We start from the raw sequence: 18403 nt of genomic DNA, 5'->3' as shown, positions 1-18403 counted from the left end.
GCCTGGTGTGAAAATGGGAAACCACGGAAAACCATCTTAAGGGCTGCCGACAGTGGGGTTCGAACCACCTATCTCCCGAATACTGGATACTGGCCGCATTTAAGCGACTGCAGCTATCGAGTTCGGTAATACATTTATAGCCTAGACTATAGTGCCTTATTCCCCAACTTAACGATTTTCATTAAATTCTGTTCACCATTTTCTCGTGTCTCGGCGTTGATATGGACTAAGCAACACAAGTATAAATTCGCGAATATTTCTGTTATAATAGCCGGTACGGTTAAACTGTAGAAGACACACATGATCGGAAACTATATTCTATATAACGTTTATAATATATCGTCTTTATCGATAGAACTACTAATAACACAGATATTTGAGATTTAAATTGGAGACCTTCCCCTAAACCACAATTTCACTCAGCGAGGATAAAATTATTTACAGCCTAGGTTTCAGTGCCATATTGTCTGACTTAACATACCGATTTTCATGAAATTTTCTTGAGCCATTTTCTCGTGACATGCGTTCATACTTCTCGATGGGCAGCAGTCTTCTTTGGAAGCCAAGGCACCGACACTGATAGGTCTTATTGCGACGATGGGACAGGAAAGCGCTAGGACTGGGAAGGAAGCGGCCATGGCCTTAATTAAGGTACAACCCCCAGCATTTGCCTGGTGTGAGAATGGGAAACCACGGAAAACCATCTTCAGGGCTGCCAACAGTGGGGTTCGAACCCACTATCTCCCGAATACTGCATACTGGCCGCACTTAAGCGAGTGCAGCTATCGAGCTCGGTAGGTTTACTTTTAGTACACATCATTACCATATCCTGAGTCCAGCTCCTTGGCTGAATAGTCAGCGTTCTGGCTTTCTGTTCCAGCGTGTCTCGGATTCGATTCCTGACAGGGACAGGGATTCTATCTGCGTCTAATTCCTTCGGCTTGGGGACTGGGTGTTTGCGTTCGTCAATACATATCTTTACTTACATACAACTCAATCGACCATCAGAGTAACACGCAATGCTGGCTACGTGGCTCCATATAGGGTTGGTAGGATTGGCTTCAGGAAAGGACTCCATCTGTCAAAAAATGGGTTTAATCCACGTCTGGTGCCGATCCCAAGTAATTGATAAATTGCCCAGAAGATTAAAACAAGGAAGATCACGCTTTCAACAGCCACAGAACTTTCCAAGCAAACTGCCATTATTTTCCAACTGCGAGTAACAACGTTAGGAATACATTTACAAAATATGTAGTGCCGGGAAACGTTATTGTAATAACGTCATGTGGAGGTACATACTATGTTTATATAAAAAACGATGTATGACTATTAAACTGCCATAACATTGACTGACACTAATATAATCAAACCCATTTTCCACAAGATTCCTCTTGACACAAGGGGTCTCCCTGCTGCTCTCTGATGACTGATGGTCGTATGCAAATTGTGTCAATACATTTAGGATATTCCACAGCAAAAGATTCCTACGCAGTGGAACGCAGAAATGTGAGTATAATGGCCTGGCGCGTTCTCACACTACCAAGACAAAAGAAAAAATAAAGGGAGGAGAATTCTCTTGCCATGCACTTCCTTCCCTCACTACTAACACGCCTGTCTTCCTCTCCGACCTACAGCGTAACCAAAATGGTGGCAGCAATTAGGTAGAATTTAATTTGGCTTACGAATTCTGCGGAACAGTTTTGTGTGGAGGAAAGAAGAAAAGAAGGAAGGATAAAGAAGAAAAATGTTGCAAGTTACGTCCTGACGTTGAAATAGAAGAAGGGAAGTCTGAGGAGGAAGGTTGAGAGTCCAGTCTGTACTGCATCATCTACGCTCTTCTTTCAAAGCAACAGAAAGCAGAGAGTGAAAACGAGGAAGAGAGAGAACAGGAAAATGGAAATTATGTGACGATGGGAAGAAAGTTAAAAATAAAATAAAAAAGAAGTGATATTGGCGAACACATACTAACTAATTTCTCCAAACGAGAGAGGAATAACTTTTTACGACAAGCCTCATGGCTACAGGTCATCATTTGGTAGAAGAAAAAGTCAGGTTTGAAGTAAAATAAAACTCGCTTTCATCAGTGTGCCAACTAATTAATGAGATATAATTAGAAAAATTGAAATATATAAAAGAATATAAGCTATGAAAGAAGTTTCTTTGTCACGCGAATTTAATTTCTCCGAAGCAAAAGTAAATAAAAGTGGATAAAAGGTTTGAATAATTAGCTTCCTTTCTTCAGGAATTCATAGCGAACATAGATTACTTCTGTATTTTTGAAAGGAAATTTCAATACACATAACCGTGCAACTGTTTGATTTTACAACGGTAGTCATCTCTGTGGACCAATGGTAGAGTGTCGGCCTCCAGATTCTAAGATCGCCGGTTCAAGCCCGACACGGGTGAAAGGATTTTGCAAGCTGGAAGAAAACCCATTTAATACACCATGTCATACGAAGTCGGCACGCACAACATTTCTGGTGACACATTTGGTGTTTACAAAATTAATCAAAACTAAGTCATTCCTTCGGATCAAGAGATTTAAAAACAACTTCTTTTTCCGTAGGCATCTGATAATTCATAATTTTGGCTATACATTTCTTTTTTACTTCATCTCATTCAAATACTCCCATCTTTTCTTGGTATAGCTTTCTTCCATAGTAATTACTACCTTTCGTTTTTCTCCAGTTCTTCAGTTTCTACTTTTCTTGTTTAAGACTGAACATCCTCTTTCACAAAGCCATTTCGGTTCTATGACAGTGTTGTAATGTTGGGTACCTGTTTTAACTGAGAATGATTTTTATTGTAAACTAGCTGTAGTACCCGGCGTTGCCTGAATAGTTTTTGAATATTTTCCTTTAATGTTTGTACTACCAGTTAGTTAAGTATGAATTGATTGCTTATAGATTTTTTTTTCTATTTTTAGAATTTGCTTTACGTTGCGCAGGCACAGATAGGTCTCATGGCGACCGTATAATTCTTTTTGAGATGTTGATTTTACGACCTATTATGAAATTCTAGAGTTATTTAGATGTATTTGATTTCAAATTTTAGATTATTTAATTCTCGAAGCTTGTGGAAGGTAGAATTGACTGGGAAGTATCTGATCCTTTAAAAAAAAGAATAATAAGTGATATGTGTATATCGGACTATAAATATGATTTACACGATTTCATCTGTCATTGAGACTGTCACAATCAGCCTTGCGACCCCAAAAGCAGAGGGCCTTGGTCATTTTAGACTATTTACTTTTAAGCCCTCCTCAGCCCCCGCCTCAATGAAGGCTGAACGTGGACTTAAACGGCATCAAGAGCGTCACAATTCCTATGAAAATAAACAACGTATTTCGACATTAATATCGGTTTTCCATTATTTTGACCTGTCAGATCCTCGCATTCCCCACCCCCAGCGGGAGCTGTGATTTTTCATCATAAAAAGTTTTTTTTTCCAGATGGTAAGTCTCTCCGTTTTACTTACATTCATTTTCACCCCTTCCCAACATCCACACTGATTGCGGATGAAATATGACTTAACAGTCATAATGCCACAGTTCAATCCAGTGACCTAATCAATGTATTCGACTTGAATGTCAGCCTTTTTGGTTTATTTTTATATTTCACCATCTCACCTAAAATTGCTAGATTTTTTTTACCCCAACAGTATTTTTCCAGATAGTAAGTCAAACGTGCACCAATTTTATATGAGGGCTGTGCTGGAAAAACCACACATACATCCGTAATTTCGGTCATTTTGAACATTTTCTTTTCCACCCCTTCTCATATCCATGTCTATGGGGGCTGAACAACGACATCCGGAGTGTCATTATTCACATCAGAGACCTCGAAAACGATGGACTGTACATGAATATTTGTCGTTGTATATTATTTTTTACATCTCACTCGTATTTCTGTTTTTTTTTTCAATTCACCCCCGCCCTCAGGGATGCTAGATGTATCTGACCCCCATAGTAATGTTTTCTAAATAGTAAGTCACGTGTGTACCAAGTTTGGTTGAGAGGTATACTGGGACATGCACACATTCTTCCTTAAACTCTGTCCCTTTCGACATTTTCTTTAATGCTGGGGCTGTACCTTAATTAAGGCCATGGCAGCTTCCTTCCCATTCCTAGGCCTTTCCTCTCCCATCATCGCCATGAGACCTATCTGTGTTGGTGCGACGTAATGCAAATAGCAAGACATATTCTTTTCTTTACTAGTTCTCACTCCCCTGCCGATTGGGACTAAACATCATCTTAAACGACATCCGGAGTGTCACAGTTCATCCCAGCGACCCTGAAAACTATGGATTCGACACAATTTTCGATTATTTTTATACGTCATTCCCCAATCACTCCCCACCACAAGGGGAGGGATGAAATCGGACTTCATAAAATCCGGAGTGTCACTCTTCACCTCAGCAACCTCTAAATCTATGTATTCGATACTATTTTCGACTAATTTTTATATCTCATACCGCATCCCCCACCACCAAGGAGGCTGAACTTAGAATTTAAAAATCCGGAGAATTCCTACTCATCTCAGCTAGCGAGAAAACGATGAATTCGACGATATTTCCATTATATTTATTTCTCACTCCCCACTCACTCCCACCGCAAAAGGGGGTGAACTTGGAATTATAAAATTTCTGTTATGTCACTGTGCATCTCAGTGAGCCCGAATAGTATGGATTCGGCACAATTTTCAATTAATTTCTACATTGCACTCCCCCAGCCCCCCCCCCCCACCACAAAGGAGGCTGGACTTGAACTTTAAAAAATCCGGAGTGTTACTATCCATCATAGCTACCCCGAAAACTACGGATTCGACGCTATTTTCGATTATGTTTATATATCACTCCTACCTAACCCCCCCAACACAACGGGAGATGAACTTGGATTTATAAAACATCCGCAGAGTCACTCCTCACCTCAGCGACCTCGAAAACTATGTGTTCGATACTATTTTCGATTCATTTTTATATCTCACACCGCATCCTCCACCGCAAAGGGGGCTGAACTTGGAGTTTAAAAAATCCGGAGTGTTATTATTCATCTCAGCGACCCCGAAAACTATGGATTCGACATTATTTTCGATTATTTTTTATATCACTCCCCCTCGCCCCCCACCCCAAAGGGAGCTGAACTTTGACTATAAAAAATCCGGAGTGTGAATATTCATCTCAGCGACTCCGAATAGTATATATTCGAAACTATTTTCGTTTCTTTTTATACATCACTCTCCTCTTGCCACCCATCCCGAAGAGGTCGGAACTTGGACTTCAAAAAATTCCGGAGTGCCACTATTCATCTCAGCGACCCCGAAAATTATGGATTCGACACTACGTTCTATGATTTTTAAATCTCACCTTCTCACTCCCCCCTGCTCCTTAAGTGTGACTGGGGCGTCTTACCTCCAACGCGGTTTGTCTCCTAATACTAAGTATACCAAGTTTGGTTGAAATCGCTCCAGTGGTTTAGGAGGAGATGTAATACATACATACATAAGTTACACATATACATGCATACATACACACACACACACATACATTTATACATACACACATACATACATACATACATACATACATACATACATACATACATATATACATACATACATACATACATACATACATACAATGACATTTATATATAGATATAGATGTTTTTTGTTAATTGAAAAGCCAATTCCATTTTCTGTGCTCTTCTTCTGTTTGCTTCTTTATCTAGGCCGTTTGATTGTATTATTTCCCCCGGGTACTTGAACTTAACTCCAATTATTTTAGGAAACTTGGAATATTGTTAATATTCGATAAAAATTTTGTCTTTCCAAGGAAATTTGTAGCAATACCTTTTCCACGGTCCCTTTTTCAGCTGCGGTTTCATTGTTTCAGAAAATGGTACAAAGTCTTCTGCAAATTCTAGACAATTACGTTTTAGGTCCAGTTTTGTTTGTCCTAACCGGATTTCTTGGATTACATTTCCCTTGAAGTCTAAGGTTCCGTTCTCTTATTACCTTCTCCAAAACGCAGTTGAAGAGCATTGGGGAAAAGCTATCATCTTGCCGTACTCCAGTTTTGATATCAGCCGGTTCTGTGATTTCTCCACGGAATTTTATTTTTTATATCTTTCTACTGTATTACTGTTTCACTAATTATTGCCTTTATATCTACGTCCAGTTTTTCAAGCTTATTCATATGTGTTTCTCTGTCGACGGAGTCATACACTTTTTTGAAGTCTACAAAGGTAATGACAAGATATTTTGCTCCTAAGACAGTAGCATCTGATGATCAATTTTTTAGATTCAAAATTTGTTCTACGCAAGAAGTGTCCTTCCTAAATCCTCCGATCTGTTCATCCACTTGCTCTTTCAAACGATCTTGGATAGAATCTTGTAATTAACAGCCACTAAAATGTTTGTTCTTTAGTTGTTGTCATCCGACTTCCTCTTCTTCTTCCTCTTCTTCGTCGTTTTACTTACCATGACTATTTTCAATGTGTATATGCATAAATACACTTTGAGAATTCCTTTCAGGAGCTACCCATTGTATGAAAGTAAATTATGGAAAATAAACATGCGCAGAAGGCTGGATAATAAAAATGATTGAAAAGCATGGTGTTTCTGATGAATGCTTAACCCTAGAATGGTAACAAGGAAATTTAACGCTTATTAGTAACTATACGCTTCCAAGGCGTACACGGCTCAAAACAACGTCTGTACTGTCTCCTTTCTTTTTTCCAACGTTCTTTATGTTAACTACATCACTAAGTATAGAGGTGAATTCAATTATATTTTCTTTCTGAAACTTGGATTAATTATTTTATTTCCAACACAAGATATACAAGGCACAAGTGGTACATAAAAATAAAAACCAGTAAAAAAACTAGACTCTCAAGACAGTCTTACTAGCTTGTTGAAAGTAAATTCTTGTTCCAGAAGTAACTCAAGTTAAAGAAAAATAACGTACAACAAATTTGATAAAAACGCATATGAAATAAACTAGCAAGAATCACACCAATTGATGGTAACTATGCGCCTCTCAGGCGCACTACATTACGTAAGAGGGATTATTACTCACCGAACGTGGACAGGAACCCGGCTGGGACGTGACTGAAACACGAAGGGGGGGGGGGGGGGGAGGGAGGGGCTGTTTGAAGCATAGCTGGAGGGTAGGGATGCCCTGTCAAGGTCACTCACTTTCGCGGGCATTTACATTTGCGCGTACGTCTATGAGGCGTATTGTTACCATTCTAGGATTAAGGTAGATCGAACTCAAATGAAGATATACTAAAAAATGAAATGTCGTATGGCTTTTAGTGCCGGGATATCCCAGGACGGGTTCGGCTCGCCAGGTGCAGGTCTTTCTATTTGACTCCCGTAGGCGACCTGCGTGTCGTGATGAGGATGAAATGATGATGAAGACATCACATACACCCAGCCCCCGTGTCATGGGAATTAACCAATTAAGGTTAAAATCCCCGACCCGGCCGGGAATCGAACCCGGGACCCTTTGAACCGAAGGCCGGTACGCTGGCCGTTCAGCCAACGAGTCGGACGAAGAGATACTGAATTGTGGTGACAAGTGCAAAATTACACTACTGTTCAAAACTTAGGGACGAATGTTGTGTCACTGCCAAGTAACATAGCTCGATGAATTTTGAACCTTACAAAGGTAGAACTGCTTCAGTATGGTATGGTAGGCAACTGAAAGGACTATGCGATGGGACGAACACATATAACACTTCTATAAAGCAATAAATTACACGTTAGTCACTGCGATATGATGTCCCATGGACATCACAAACGAAGGGACATGTTTCTTAAAAGGGCGTGTGATCACCACAGACAGCGATGCATGCTCTGAAACGTGTTCCCATGCTGGCCACAAGATTGGTTAAGAGTTCATGCGGTAGGGAGTTCCATTCCTCCATCAGCGTGGTTGACATCTACTGGATGGTCATTGGTGCATGTGGACGTGCTGCAATACATCTGCGCAACATGTCCCACGCGTGTTCGTTGGGATTTAAGTCAGGAGAACGGGCAGGCCAGTCCATTAGCCGAATATCCTCTCGTTCCAAGAGCTCCTCCATCTGCGCTGCTCGATGTGGTCGTGCATTGTCACCCATAAAAGTGAAGTCAGGGCCGAATGCAGCCCTGAAGAGACGCACATGGGGAAGAAGTACACTGTTACAATAAAGTTGATCGGTGAGTGTACACCGTTCAAACATTTGGAGGTCGGTACGCCCATGAAAAATTATGCCTCCCCACACCGTAACACTTGGACTACCGATATCATCACGTTCGACAATATTCCTCGGTGCATTACCTGCTCGCAACTCGCGCCAGTTGAAGGTACGTCTAGAATCATTACTCACTGAATCTGGTTTCATCTGAGAAGAGCATGCGACCTCACTCCTCGTCCGTCCAGACCTGATGCTCTTGGCACCATCGCAAATGTGCGGGTGTCAACGGAACTCAACGTAGTGGTCATCGAGTAAACAGATCACCCATATGCAGTCGCCGTGCCACTGTGAAACGTAAGATTGGGTGACTTGCAGTCCTGTTAAATGTGGTTGCAATTGCACCTGCCGTTTGACGTCAATCTCTTATCGCCTGTTGCACAATGTAGCGGTCATCTTCTGCTGTAGTTGACCGTGGTCGACCCCCTCCTCTCTTTCGGAGAGTAGTGCCCGTGGTTCAGAATGCTCTCCATGGACGTGAAACAATGCTGTGAGCAATACCAAACTCCTGGGCTACACTCGTCAACTTTGTCCTTCTTCCAGTTTCCCGATCATTCTTCCCCGTGTGAAGTCATCCATATGTTGTCTCCGGGCCATATTGTAATGAGTAACACCGCCACAGTGCACCGTTGAGCCAATCAGCGAGCTGTTTACAGTGCACTGTGGCGGTGTTACTCATTACAATATGGCCTAACGCCAGGTTTTTGTGCACGTGTTGGTAAGAACCTCTGGCAATATGTTACTGCACTGTCATTCATTTCCATCGAGTAGTTGATATGTTGCTTTATCTATCTCGTCCTTAAGTTTTGCACAGCATTGTATTTGTCGATATTTAACCAGAAGAAAAAGCAGTTGGTTGATAGGAGACAGCGTGAGGTTTATTCAGTTAGTCAAAATTAGTGAATGGCTCAGTTATCTTAACTCGTGTGGTTAAAGTAGGTAAGTGAAGCATAACAAATTGCAGTTTCTATATCATGTACGGTAATGATTTCGCATATAACAATTATTTGTGGAAATATTTGGGTTCTGTGAAAAATATAATAATCGCTAATATCTGTTATCCTTTGTCCTACTGACAAAAAGGCCACATGAAATATCGAAAAATATTTCGTATAACTTTTATTGCCGGCCCCGCGGTGTAGGGGTAGCGTGCCTGCCTCTTACCCGCATGCCCTGGGTTCGACTCCCGGCCAGGTCAGGGATTTTTAGCTGGACCTGAGGGCTGGTTCGGGGTCCACTCAGCCTACGTGATTAGAATTGAGGAGCTTTCTGACGGAGAGATAGCGGCCCCGGTCTAGAAAGCCAAGAATAACGGCCGAGAGGATTCGTCGTGCTGACCACACGACACCTCGTAATCTGTAGGCTTTCGGGCTGAGCAGCGGTCGCATGGTAGACCAAGGCCCTTCAAGGGTTGTAGTGCCATGGGGTTTGGTTTTTATAACTTTTATTATGTACTGCTAATATTAGCAGAGAAAATTGGTGTTTCCTTTTTTCTTCCCATTAATATATATACGCCACAGTATTACAATCAAGTTATAAAAACCGAGTTTCGAGAAATTATGCTCAGCCGTTTTTTCCCAAATATTATATTTTTGGTTTCGGAAGAGAACAAGAGTTAACCAAGTAATCTCTGATAAGAAAGATGAGAGCGAGAAGACTGGCACAAAAAGTGTAAAGTGCACAAGAGTCAGCTAGGCGCCCCGTAGTTGCCAAGGCACGCTCCCAAACTAAGAGTCCTAGGTATTCCCTTTTATTCCTCTGTTGTGGCTTGCAGGGGATACCGTTGATGTATTCTACCGTCCCCTTCCACAGAGGAAAAAATTAAGTTTTTTCCAAAAGACAGGAAAAATTTACACAACTTCGCCCCTAAATGGACACAAAATGAGGAAGTGTAAATATTTCTGATATTTAATGTTACTCCTCACACGCCACTTTTCATAGTTTGTACTATTTGTCATTAAATGTATGCCATTGACTGTTCCAGAACATTCAGCTACCAACAGAATAAAACAAAGTCCATTAATATGGCAATGACATTTGAAAACCTTAGGAATTGACATTTTTCAAAAATATTTAGAGACCTGCGTACATCATAACAGACACTAGATCTAAATGTGTTAATCTTTTTTTCCCTACAATTCTTCAGTACGTATACGTTTGTAGTTTTTATCATATACTGTACAGTTACTGAATAATTTTAGTTCATATTTTTGAAACGTCAGCTCCTTGTTGTTGGAATGGCGTGCCTGCCTCCTAACTGGATAACTTTTGGTTTGATTCCTGGTCAGGTCAAGGAGGGCTGGAAATGAGTTCACTCACCCCCATGAGGTTAACTGTGGAGGCAAGGGATCTGACAAATAAAACCTGACAATTTCGTTACGTTGACCTTGTAAAACTCCAGTTTCTGCAGGCCACTTGCTGAGCAGCACTCGTCTTCACTAATCAAGTTCCTAATAAGCTGTTGCGCAACGGATTTGTTTGTTTAGTTGCCTGTTTATTTTTGGAAAGCATGTTTTAGTTTATCTCTGTAAAAGCCCTGATTCACTGATCCACTCATTACTAATCCTCACACTTTCTAGAAGGTAGAAGGCTCAAATTTTGCACAAGTGTTTCCTATAAGCTAATTAGAAACATGAAGGTGTTTTATTCCGATATTTTATGATAAAGGGGTGAAATATGTTTAGCTCTCAAATTACAATTCTCACACTTCCTTGTAAGCTAGAGAGCTGCAATTCGGCACAGATGTTTCCCATAATTTCAGTTAGTAAATATGAAGATGTTTAATTCCGATGTTTTGTGATTAAAGCGGTTAAATTGGGGTAATTACTTTAATTGCAATATGATAAATTCTCATGCTTTCCACGATACTAGAGGGCTAAAATTGGGTTAAGGTGTTTCTTATAAGCTAATTAGGAAATGCAATGATGTTTTGTTCCGATATTTTGTGATAAAGGGGCTGAATTTGAGGTAAATACTCTAATCACAATATCACTTCATACAAAGGCAGAGGGACAAAAATTTGGCACAAGTGATTCTTATAAGCTAATGTTTTATTCCGATAATTTGTGGTAAATAGAATGAAATTGGGGTAACTACACTAAACACTATACCAAGAAATCTCACCCTTCCCAAAATTTGGCACAGGTGTTCCTTATGGAAATTAAATATATTTCATTTCCATGTTTTGTCGTAAAGAGTCTTACATTGGGCTGACTAATTTAAATACAATATCACTAAATCACTCACCAATATCACTAAATCACTCACTTCACACGTCCGACTCGTTGGCTGAACGGTCAGCGTACTGGCCTTCGGTTCAGACCCGGGTTCGATTTTAACCTTAATTGGTTAATTCCAATGGCACGGGGGCTGGGTGTATGTGTTGTCTTCATCATCATTTCATCCTCATCACGACACGCAGGTCGCCTACGGGAGTCAAATAGAAAGACCTGCACCTGGCGAGCCGAACCCGTCCTGGGATATCCCGGCACTAAAAGCCATACGACATTTTATTATTTTACTCACTTCCCACAAAGCTGGATGGCTGAAATTTGGCACAAGTTTTTCTATAGACCAGTTAAGAAAAATAAGGATGTTTTATTCCGATATTTTGCGATTAAGGGCTGAAAGAGGGTTAACTATGTTTGTTAAAATATTTAACCATTACACTTCTTAAGGTTCAAACAGAAATGACTCATTTTCGTTCAAGAATAAAAGATAAGATTTGGCTAGTGGTAAATAAAAACATGACGTGCGTAATCCAGTATAAATACAATATTTCATGAACTATGTGGGTTTCTGTGTAAGAGATTTTAAATGTACATTAACAGTCAACTGGACTAACTGGCGTTCAGACTTCACAATCTTTAAATCTCCTCTTACCGTTCGTGTAAATAGGGATGGTCTGGTAATCAACCATACAGATGAGACGTAATTTACGATGTGCCGATGCATCATTGAGTAACAGACTTGACGCACTTCCTGGAACAATAAATGAACCACGTCATTGTGAGAACCGCAGGTAGACTATTTAGTGCTTCCTTGTATTATACATCTCAATTACTGTTGTGCTAGTTAACAATTAATTGTTGTTCTATCATTACTTAGCTGAGATTATAACAGTCTGCTTAGCGAGCGACAGAGAGTGGGGGTAAGTGAGATACATTGCTTACCTCGGAGTAGGTGATAATATATCCTCATAGATGTCTGTATCTGTTGACTAAAGCAAATAGTTATCTCCGTTCAGAATATATTACTTGCAGATAATATCTTCGCTCATCCAGACAATTCACGACATTAAATATTGGCTAACGTCTGAGGATTCCGGGAATAAATCATAGTTTTATATCCACGCCCTAGATCCTACAACACCCCAAATACAGATGTGATCGGAAGTGAAACTTCAAAAAGACTAAAGTATTGGCTCTCTGCAAGAATAGTAAACGTTCGATTACGAACTGAAATAAACGGCACAATGTTCAAAAGAGTAAACAGATTCAAGTACCTCGGCTACTGGATTGGCCAAAAACTAAATCCGGAACTGAGTTAGGGAGAAGCGAGAGGAAGGAATTTCTGGTGGTGGTGATTATTGTTTTAAAAGGAAGAGCAACTGAGCAACCATCCTCTATTAATAGTAATCAGAGGGAAAATATAGAAAGGGTCCGTCCCTTTGAAAAATGAGGGTATCGGCCAAAGAAAGGCAAGGGCCAGAAGGGTATGAAAATGAAAGACTCCCTTTGCCTCGAAAGCTCTAATACCGTCGGGGTCAGAAAAGAACAAGATTGACCAAGGGAGGTCAGATGGGATAGATTAAAGTGAGATGGAGATGGTGATGGTGATTATTGTTTTAAGAGAAAGTACTACTACGCAACCATACCCTGTTCACACTAATCAGAGGGGAAAAGTAGAAGGGATACGACACTTCGAAAAATGAAGGTATCGGCCAGAGAAAGCCTGGCTTTCTAATGCACTCCAGTCTACAGTAGATTTCTCACCTTATCATTCTGCACCTTGAAGGGTTACAGCAGGCCTCTTAGAAGGCGATGCCTTTTCACAGGCCAAGGAGATTTGAAATGTTGAAGGTGAAAGAGTGGGTGGTCGTGGCCTATACTAGGAACTGTTTCCGCATTCGCCTTAGTGTAGGAGAATGGAAAACCACGGAAAACCATTCTGAGGACAGCCGACAGTGGGATTCACCCCTTCTCCATTTTCCGAATGCAGAGGTGTAAAGTTCCGGTAGAGCCGTTGTCACCGGTCCCCTGCTTGGTTAGTCGGTGGGAGTGCAGAGCTGTCGGATCGTGGTGACATGTAGACTCAGCCGAAGCCATCTCTACTTCCGCGGCCGACAGCCTTGAAAATCCGGTACCGATGCGCTTAACTACCCTCCTCACCCAGTACTGATGTTCGCCTCCGAAGCGTAACGGTGAGTGTTATTAGATGCCGTCCTCGGGGGTCCGGGCTCGATTCACGGTACTGTGAGAAATTTCTGAATGGCAGGAGGACTGGTATGTGGTTGAACTGGTACATGCAGCTCACCTCCATTCGGGGTGTGCCTGAAAAGAGCTGCACCACGTCAGGATGAGGACATGAGCTTTCGTCCGGTTCCATGGCTTAATGGTTAGCGTGCTGGCGTTTGATCACAGGGGTCCCGGGTTCCATTACCGGCAGGGTCTGGAATTTTAACCATAATTGGTTAATTTCCCTGGCACAGGGGCTGGGTGTATGTGTCCTTTTCATAATCATTTCATTCTCATCACGTCGCGCAGGTTGCCTACGGGAGTCAAATCAAAAGACCTGCACCAGGCTTCTCCGGAGGCCACACGCCATTATTATTATCCAGTTCTGATCAAAAATAAGTATAAGCGTTATAAATATAGGCTATGTTAGTTGACAATAATAATATAGATAATATCTTTGTTAGGTTAATTCTGTTCAGGAGTGAGTGAGGTCGTAGGTCGCTACTGTTCAAGAATATACGGTAATTTGACATTCGAGAAAGCTGATTTGCAAGTAACTGAGTGATTAAAATTTTGATATTTGAGTTTAAAATTTTGGAAAACGGGAATTCAAGAGTACAAAATGCGTTAGGAAGGAACACTCTCAACGAAATTAGAAGATGCGTTTCGACACGACAGAAATTAATCTGCCTTAACGAACCCCAACCTTAGTTACGGAGAATGCACTTGACGTGGAGGAAGAAAAAAGAAGTGAAACTAAGAAGCTATTGGTGTTAATACAAAAGTCACCAAGCGTGATTTTAAAAGACAGAAAAACCGAGTGCTTAATCAAAATTATCACCTTATAGTTTACAATGCTATCTGTGGGTTTCCGGGTGAGTTGGTCGTGCGGTCAGGGGCGCGCAGCTGTGAGCTTGCATCCGGGAGATAGTGGGTTCAAACCCCATTGTCGGTAGACCTGAAGATAGTTTTCCGTTGTTTCCCATTTTCAAACCAGGAAAATGCTAGGGCTCTACCTTAATTAACCGAGCTCGATAGCTGCAGTCGCTTAAGTGCGGCCAGTATCCAGTATTCGGGAGATAGTAGGTTTGAACCCCACTGTCGGCAGCCCTGAAGATGGTTTTCCGTGGTTTACGTGGTTTCCCCTGTACCTTAATTAAGGCCACTGCCACTTCTTTTCCACTCCTAGCCCTTCCCTGTCCCATCGTCGCCATAAGACCTATCTGCGTCGGAGCGACGTAAATGAAGTTGTTGTATTGGGTGTGCCTGTTGGTTTCATCTTTTAACTACGTCAAGAAGTAAACATAAGAGTAGTCAGTTCGGAGGAAAATTATCTGTAAGATAATATTTCTAGCTTCACATAGTACCGTATTTTCAAACAACTGTTTTCTTCAATAAAAGTTTGACATGCCAAATACTTTCAATATTCATAACAAATCGTTCGTTTTGGGACTAGGACCCTGAATTTTTGTAGACTACTCAAGAAAGCGGCATTTAATCTTATTTCACAAAAAATGAAATGGGTATTTTTGACTTCCGGTGTTAAGTAAACTCGTGTCCTCATCTCGAGGTGGTGCAGCTCTTTTCAGGCACACCCCCGTTGGAGGTGAGCTGCATGAACCACTTCGACCACATACCAGCCCTCCTGCCATTCTTAAATTTCTGGCAGTAGCGGGAATCGAACCGGGGCCCCCGCGGACGGCAGCTAATAACACTCACCGTTACGCTACTGAGGCGGACACTTCCGGTGTTGTTTCCTACGCACAGACACTTTTATGAAGAACGAGAATTGTTCATACTATTGGCAATAACTGTCTCAAAGCAACATTTTACCGTCACTCCGCGTGACAGCATAACGTATCGTTTGTGGTCCATTGCATACGTCGTTGTAGGCAGTGTGTCTCATAACTGAAAGCCCGTAAACTAAAGGGAAATAAACTGAAGCCTAAGGTTACTTATTGACTGGTACACTTGGGATACCATGAATTCGGAAATTTTGTATGTAACGTGGGAGTAGTTAAGGGATTCGTTGGCTAAATTAGCTCTCACTGCCTGCAGAAAACTGTATGCCTCAAAGCATTTATCAAAGAATGTAAAACTGAGACACTAAAATGCAGTAGTCAGACCATCAGTCCTCTACGCAGCAGAATGCCTATCCCTAACTAAAAAGACCCCACTGAGAGCCCTGGAAGTGCAAGAACGGAAATTTCTGAGAAGAATAATAGGGCCAAGGATCCTACCAGATGGAAGGCGATGGTACAAACCCAACAATGAGCTCTACCAGCATCAAGAAAACCCTATAGATGCCATCAAGAGAAAACGTCTGACTTTCTATGGACACCTATACAGAATGGATCCCAATAGATTATCCCATAAGATCTTCAAGGTTGCTAACAAAGGTAAAGCTACTGGATTCCCTTGGACCAAACAAGTGGACAAAGATCTTGCAGAGCTTAATATTAATCAAGCCGCCATTACTAACAGAAATGCGTACCGTTTAATGGTCAAAACTAAACATTTCCTAACATCCCTTACATCAGCTAGCCACAAAGGAGCCGGGAATTGGTCAGAGGAGCGCAGGAAAGAATTCAGCAATAAAATGAAGGAATACTGGGCCAACAGGAAGGCTCAAGAGGCCATTAAGAACACAATCCAGTACGCTAAAAGTGGCAGATGATGACAAAAGCACAGCTAGAACACAAGCACCGTGGTCCACAGATGGCCTAAACGCAAAGAAAAAAATAAGGAAAGAAAGAAAGAAAGAAACAAAGGAAATGGAAAATAACGGAATAGTACCTAATTTAATGTCTAGGTCGCCTTCTTTCAAATATACTGCAGCCTATCCCTTTCTGATTTCTATATCTGGAAAGACCCGTTAATCGAAAGGGCTAATTCTTCCTTTTCCATTTGTTGCCAGATTGAGCGTATCTAGGCCCGTGATAGTACCTGAAGGTAGCAATGGGGTGAGGTCCTTTATCGAGTCCGATAATAATACGTAGGTGAGTTTGGGTTCAAGACAGGTACGAGACAGGGAGGAGAGGAAGATCAAAGGTGCTGGATGGTCAGGAGGTTCCGAGTGAGATTTATCTGGACACCACGGGAGGGACTTACCTTAGATTACCTGACATTCGCTGAAGACTTGGCACTTCTGGTGAGCTCTATAGAAATAAGAATGACCCAGCTCATCATAATGAGACCTGCTGGAACTGGAAGTAACATTACAAGTGTCGCTAGAGAAGATAAAGTTCCTCATAAACATCAGTGAGACCACCCTCCCCCCCCCCCCCACTCCTACCAGCACAGCTAACAGTCTCTCAAAGCAAAAGGGGTAGCCCTAAAAACGAATATCGACAACCTAGAGGTTAAGGAGAGAAAGGTCCTGAGACCACTCAAAGAGTGTGAATATAGGAGGCGTCCCAACCGGAAGCTCTATAATTATACGGGAAACAACACAGACATGGACACGGAGAGAATCTGACCTTCTACGGACATATCATGAGGATGAACCCTGCCAGGCTAACTAACCGGCTTGTCACCTACTGGAAAAACACGCAGATTAGGAAACCGTGGTTAACGGAAGTGGTTAAAGACCTGGCGGAACAGGAAATGACTTTAGAGGCCGATCACCTGTACGAAGAATGCTGAGGCGAAATAGGTTCGAGGACATGAGAGAAAAGAGCAATTACTGGACAAACCTTCCCGCTCTAAGCAAAAATGTTGATTGTCATGATCCATAGCTGGACATTCGAAAGAATATTTAGGTGAGATTATCCTGAACATCAACGAAAAGGCAGCTACCGAAGAAACGATGAGAATGAGGAACATAGCATTCATATTTTGCCAGAAGTCATATAAATATATATCTCTCTGTCTTATGAGACCAAATTCAAACAAACTGGAGTAGTTGTACCCAGCAGGGGCAATAAGCAGGAAGTTATTCTTAGAAACAGAAAAGAAAAGCGGTCTCTAAAGAAGATCCTTGAATCCAAAAAAGGAATAACAGGGGATTTCGTATTTGAATTGAGACCGTACTAATAGTTATACGAAATATTTGAAAAGTTCCTCACCACGCAGATGAAGAGAAGGGCCTTCTATAATATATCGCAGAAATGAGAAAAGAAAGTTCATTAAATAAGTAACACACCCTTCAGGGGAATAAAGGAAGACAAAGGTTCCAAAGGTGAAAGAAATCCACTAAGGTCTGCTATGTGGAATCCAGGCAGAGGATGTAGGAAACAGGAAGATTTCAGAACGAAAATTGTGGAGGCAAGGGGTATGTTTCTAGAGAAACTTTTCTTTCTCCCATTGTCCTTCAAACCTCAATAATAGCAAGGATAACGGAAGACGCATTTGTGGAACATGCAAAGGCACCGCCCACTGCCAGGAGGCAGATAAGAAGCGCCTGAAAATAGCATTTCAAACACAGGAAGCATGACAACACGAACTAATTGAAATTAACACGATTTGGTTTTATCCTAAATTTAATGAAATTAACATAAATGTATGAAAAATATCAGAACAATAAACTAGAAATTTGGGAACACTAGAATAATAATTTCCCATAAATAAAACTGGGATACGAACCAAAGAAATAAATGTAGTACAGTAAACAAATGATAAAATAACTTACATTCAAGGAGCTTAACAATTAAAAAGGCAATAAATAATTTAGGAGATTCAGGAAATTTTGGTCGACGTAAAATAGAAA

The sequence above is a fragment of the Anabrus simplex genome, chromosome 1 (genome assembly GCF_040414725.1).
Source record: "Anabrus simplex isolate iqAnaSimp1 chromosome 1, ASM4041472v1, whole genome shotgun sequence".
Classification (NCBI taxonomy): Eukaryota; Metazoa; Arthropoda; class Insecta; order Orthoptera; family Tettigoniidae; genus Anabrus; species Anabrus simplex.
The sequence above is the reverse complement of the archived record's forward strand: the minus strand, read 5'-3'. Positions refer to the sequence as shown.